The sequence below is a fragment of the Trachemys scripta genome, chromosome 12, assembly GCF_013100865.1.
Source record: "Trachemys scripta elegans isolate TJP31775 chromosome 12, CAS_Tse_1.0, whole genome shotgun sequence".
NCBI lineage: Eukaryota > Metazoa > Chordata > Testudines > Emydidae > Trachemys > Trachemys scripta.
The window spans coordinates 3,006,168-3,012,167 of NC_048309.1; positions in this window are offsets into that span (position 1 = coordinate 3,006,168).

A 6,000-nucleotide genomic window follows, 5' to 3' on the forward strand; every position below is an offset into this window, starting at 1 on the left:
CTCCTGTCGGATACAGACCGAGCGAGGGCGGTGGAGGGAGAGAAAGTGGCTCTTGCAAAAGCAGAGCTCACAACATCCCACGAGTGGCTCGAGCAGTCACACAGCAAAGCTGGAAGGTGGCATGAATGGAGCATCGAAGACCCGGGCAGTGCTCAGTCCACTGCTGGGATCATGGTGCCGCAGAAGTGATGGCCGGTCCAGGGAGCTCGTCCTTTATATGCAGATCCCAACCTCCCACCCTCACACCCCTCCAAAAAATCCCACAACAACAAACCAACTTGCAAACAAATTGGCTGGAGTTTACCACTCAGAAACACTTCAGGCTCCACCTCAGCTGGGAAGTGACCCACTCTGCATCTGCACGGCACTTGTACCTCTGCCAGGCCTGAGAAGTCAGGTTCAACGCGGAGTCCACTGCTCAGAAACTCTGGGTGGAGTCAAGCAAATTAACCCTGGCTGTGCCGGCAAGCTTTGTTTCATCCCGTTCCCTGAATCCCGGTGCTCCCCTCACGAGGTGGGCCAGCCCGTGTGAATTAGTCAGACTTAGCTTTGGTCTTTCCAGCCTTTCTTCTAGGAAGGGGGAAATTAATCATTTGAATTTACTAAACCACACTCCACATGACAGATCTGCTGTGAATTCGGGGCAAAGGCAAACGGGTACAATACCTAAAAGCCAGATCCGGAGCTGGAGTAAACCTCTGTCACTCCACTGACTGCAACGGAGCCGGGCCAATTTACACCCCTAGAGGATCTGCGCCCCGTCCTCTTGAGAGCTGCTGCTGCACCTCGTTTTCCAAGCTGCTAATAAATGTTTCTCTGAGAGCCGTAGAACCTGAGACTTGTCTCTTCGAACCTTGTCTCTGAACTGGAGTTTGCCAGCACTAACCCTTTCGCAGCCAGTCCCGCTCGCTCTGGGCCTTGCACACTGTTTGGCTGCATTGTTTAGACAGCAATGGCGGTTTAAATGCTGACAGCCAGATTGGTGGGACGGCTCTGTGAGCTAACCACTAGGACTGATGTCTGGCTCGCTTTTACTATGGCCTGGCTGTACTGGGGACAGTGACAGGGTGCTGTTAACAGGCTCAAATTGGTCTCTAGAGAAGTCAGCACCCTGGTCACTTAGGACACCCAGGGCACTGGATGTGGAGGAAGATGGGAACACTTACACTTGCAGGTAGCCGGATGAGTTAACGAGGTAATTAGCTCACCACCCGGAGAACCCAGGAAGGGAAGCAGGCAATGTAAACGGCTAATGCAGGGAGCAGGAGGGAGCGCCTCAGAACTGCTGCTATAGGGTTGTGTTGTAGCCGGAGCTTATGGAGACAAACAATAAGTACCTGTGGTGAAGTTACCTTGGTGGATCTGTGTGCTGCTTCATTCACCAAGAGGGCTTCCAAGCCAGGGTTTTCCTGGAGAGGAAGTGGGAGCCCGTTCACAAGTGGGGGCTTGTCTGGGAACCATTTGTTAGCCAGAACCAGAAAGGCCTGAGAGACGGCATGTGGGAGGCCGAGTTGGAAAAGACCAAGGTGCTGATGTGGCAGCTGGTAGAGCAACAAGGAGATGCAGAGGACACTTCCGGCATTCCAGCAAACCCAGCAGGCCAAGCAACAAGTTCTGCTGGGACGGCAGGTGGAGCAACAGCCGGTGCTTCAGGAATTCATGAAGGAGCAGACCCAGGTGCAGCAGCAGTTAATACAAAATGTGACAAGTCCTGCCGGGGGGAATGGAAGTCAGGAGGGCTGGGACTCTGTAAAATGGGCCCCGGGGCTGGTCCTGACCCATTCCTACTGACCTTGGGGAGAATTGCTGCTTGTGCGAGGTGGGATACACGATTATGGCTAGCCCTTTGTCTGGTGAGAGAAGCACAAGCCACTTACACTGAGTGACGAGCAGGTCAATATTAGACCGTGTAGGCTTGTCAGCGGAGAGGTACAGAGAGAAATTTAGGGCAGCCAGGTAGACTTAGGGGGTCAGGCCCAGAGCTGTTGTGCAGAAGTTGAAGGATTGAGCCAACTGATGGCTGAGGCCAAGTGGGCAGCATGTGGAAGAGATCATGTATACCATGATATTAGAACAATGTATGCAGATCCTCCCAGACACCTCTAAAGTCTGGGTGAGGAGATGTCAACCAGTGACGGTGGAGGCCGTGGAAAAGTGGGGTGAGGAGTGTGCTGGAAGCAGGTTTTCCCAGGAAAGCAGCTTGTCCCACACACCAGGGGAAGCGGGGGGCGGGGGGAAGATGGGATCCCTCAAGACAAGAGGCAAAATAGGCCACTTCGACCAGCCAGGATATTACCTGCTACCAGGGTAGAGGAAAAGGCCACGTTAAGCGGGACTACCCGTATACAGAATGCAGACTGGGGGAATATTGCAGCTGGATTGTGGTGATGGAGACATCTAGGAAGGGTGTGAAAACAATCCCTGGAAGGGTGGGATATAGGCCAGAGGTGAGGGTTATTGAATCGGTGGCTGGTTGTTCGCTCTTGCAGAGCAGACTGGTAGAATTGCAGTGATTGCAGGATGGGGGAAACCCTGTGCGTGGAGTGTGTACACAGGGAGGAAAAAAAAATTATCCAGTGACAATAGTCCTGTTGGAGGTACGTGGGAGGCTCCAATGCCAAAGGGTCAGGGGAGTGGAAACCTTGCCCCATCCTGTGGTCTTGGGGACTGATTGCAACCCATTCCCTTTACGAAGAAGAAAGGCCCGGGTGGGGGAAGGAACCTCAATAGGGGGTGAGAAAAAGAGGGGCTGGGATTAAGCCTGGGACCCAGAGCCCACAAGGGTAGATACCAGAAAACTAGGGTTACCAGATAGCAACTGTGAAAAAAACGGGACAGATGGTGGTGGGGGTGGGGGGGTGTAATAAGCACCTATATAAGAAAAAGTCCCAAAAAATGGGACATCTGGTCACCCTACAGAAAACCCTAAATAGAAAACAACAAGCCAAAGAAAGTGGGGCCCAGGTGGAGAATACTAGGGCAGAAGAGAAACTGGGGGTGAAGGAGCCGGGATCACTCACACAAGGGCAACCCAAAGAAAGGGCAGAAGGTGAACCCCCCATACTCCCGTAAGGGGGCCTGGAGGAGGGACTGACCTCAAAGGCCTCACTGCTAAAGGGGATCAGAGACCGTCAGCATGTGAGGGGCTGATTGGAGAGGAAACCCCCATGGGCTCTACAAGGGATGGGGTAGATTCTGAGCCAGAGTTGTAGGTTGTGATGACCTATGGGACAAAACTGAGTTGGGGGGGTAGACCCCCACCTAAGGAGTACTTCTTCTGTGGATGGAGGATGGCCTGCAGAAAGGCAGACAAAGGGACATGGGACAGCAAGGGATCACCGCCTCCATAAGGGAGAAAACTGAGCCTTAGTGGAAAGGGGGACCCCAAGCTGAGCTGAGAAACACAGAAGGGGGAGGTCGGTGACAGGGTGCTGTTAAACGCTTCGAACTGGGCACTATGGAAGCCAGCATGCTGATCACTGAACACCCAGGGCAGTAGGCGTGGTTAAGGTAGGATGGGGCATGTAACCGGGTACTTGGAGAGCCAGGTGGCTTAGTGGTTGATGCACCTGACTTCCTGCCCCCCCTTGTTTCCCTGGCCAAGGTGCCTCAGTCTTTCAGGCAGGGGGTAGGGGGACCTGGGCCCTCCCACTCTACCAAGTCCCAGCCCAGGGCCCCGTGTGAGTTGACCCCTGAACAGGGGGCACTTGGAGCTGGGAGTGTAAAGCCATGGCCCTGGGATACTTCCTACCAGAGCCCTTTCAGTTTGGAGTAGGGCCCCCATAGTCCCATTCTCTGGGTGGCTTCTTGTGGTGCCCTCTCATGGATTGTGGGTGGTACCTGGCCACAGTCCCAGGCTCCTTCGGGCGGGGTAGCCATGAGTTTGGTGCAGCTGAACCCCACAATGTCTCTGGGCCGCAGTCACCCCGTTACTAGTGGCTCCCAGGTCTCCTCCGCAGTCTCCCTTGACTGGGAGTCAGAACGTGCTCCCTGGTGGCTGGCTTGGCTGGCAAGCTAATGATTCTTCCTTGCAGCTCCTGCCTCTTCACCAGTCAGCCCCAACCTGGGCCCCGCTCTCTCCTTTTCTACCCCCTCCCGGCCTGGCTGCAGGTATAATGGGGGCGGGGCTAGCTAGGCCCAAACGCTCTCTTTAACCCCTGCCATGCTGGCGGCCAGTTTCTCCGCTTCATCACAGGGCACTTACACCTGCTGGTTGCCTGGTGAATCAATGAGGTAATAAGCTCATGTCCATTACATCCAGGACAAACACATTTCTTTCTTTCTTTCGTTTATAAAATTAAAAAGTTTATAGGATTTTCAAATGGAAGAGAATGTGTCCATTCAGACTTTGCAAACGAAGGAAATACAAGGGAGGTAACAGTTAATAATCCCTCCAAGAAACCAGGCGATGCTGGATCTGCACATAGTAGCATATGTTATGACTGAGTGCAAAACTGGGATCCAGATGTGGATTCTGTGCCCCACAAATGTCTTGGGTGTTCAGCTCCAGAGCTTTGTTTTGTACTCATCTCTTATAGTTTTCCATCTGCAGATAATGGGGTGACTGCGAAGGGCATGTTGGAGAATATTTTGCGCTCCTCCAGCACCCTGTACCTAAAGCTCTCAGAGCATTGTGCAAAGCTGCACAAGGCCGCAGGAGATCGGTAAGGAGCGTTTTACCCATTTCAAAGGTTGGGCAAACTGAGGCACAAAGCGGCAACTTCTCTCTCTGACGTTGATAAGAGAGAAGCCATCTTAAAACACACGAGAGAGCGACTAGTGAGGAAGATGTTAGCCAAACCTATTGGAAGTTCAGTTGCAATAGTCTCTTGTCTTAACATGATTTTGCTTGGCATTTAAGGCCTGAGCCTGCAATTCTTGCTCATGTGAGTCATCCTCCCTGAATGACATCAATGGAACTAGTTAATCATGTCGGAATAGGTGAAAAGTTGCAGGATCCAGCCTGTAAAGCTTCCCCAAAATAATGAAACAGCTACTTTGAATGCAACATAAAATTCTTTCCTGTGGTTGCCATTAATGTGACATTTATTGAGACCCTTCCAGATGTTCAAGCCAGCAAGTCCCTCAGGAGGAACTCATGACTAGCAAGGCTTTCGTAAGGATATAGCCATGTGACTTCCCAGGAATGGGGACACTCTTGGCCAAACTATCCCAGCAGAACCCAAACCAAGGGCAGTGGCTGATGCTTAATGCACTTCCCCATTCTCTGTTCTTCAGGTGGCCCAAAGAAGCCTGGTTCCTGAAACTGTCTGGCATTTTCAGGTCAGTCTTCAAAGTGACTCAGGGAAGGGTAAGGTTGTGTTACAGAGCAAGGGAGCCGAAGCCAGCCTGAAACTGGAGCCAGGAGGTTTAATAGCAGCAGTCCCCATGGCTCTTGAGAAAGAGACAGTGGCAACACAGTAAACTCAACTGCAGCCATGAATGAAATTCAACAAATAGGAAAACTTCTCTCTTCATTGAGTAAATCCATCCCCTCCAGCACGGTGTGTGAGTCAGGGGACTTACTGCGCTTACCATCCATGTTCTCATTTCTTACCGTAGAGGGTTCCCGTTTCAAGATGCTCTAATCTTTCTTTGGGCCAGTCCTCAACAATTCTGTGAAACCTATAAAACCAGGCGCATGGAAAATTCAGAATAGATTGAGAAGGACCAAGAATCCCCCATCATAGGGGAAAATACAACCATCTCTCAAAAGGGAAAATCTGTGATAAGTCCTTAAATACATTTCCATTCTGCGTTCACATTCACGTAGGCTTTTAGCGCCTGTTACACTTTAACGCATGTCGGCCCATCTACTAAAACTCCTCTGATACTTCCTGAAAGAACAAAGTGCAGAACCTGATGGAGAATCTACACTTATGCCACTTTATGCTGCCATCCTGTTAGTTCTTTCGAACTAAGCGGATTTGGGCTTGGCTAGTACTTCGATGGGAGACCACTGAGGAATATCTACCATGTACGCTTTGGGAAGCGGTTCTA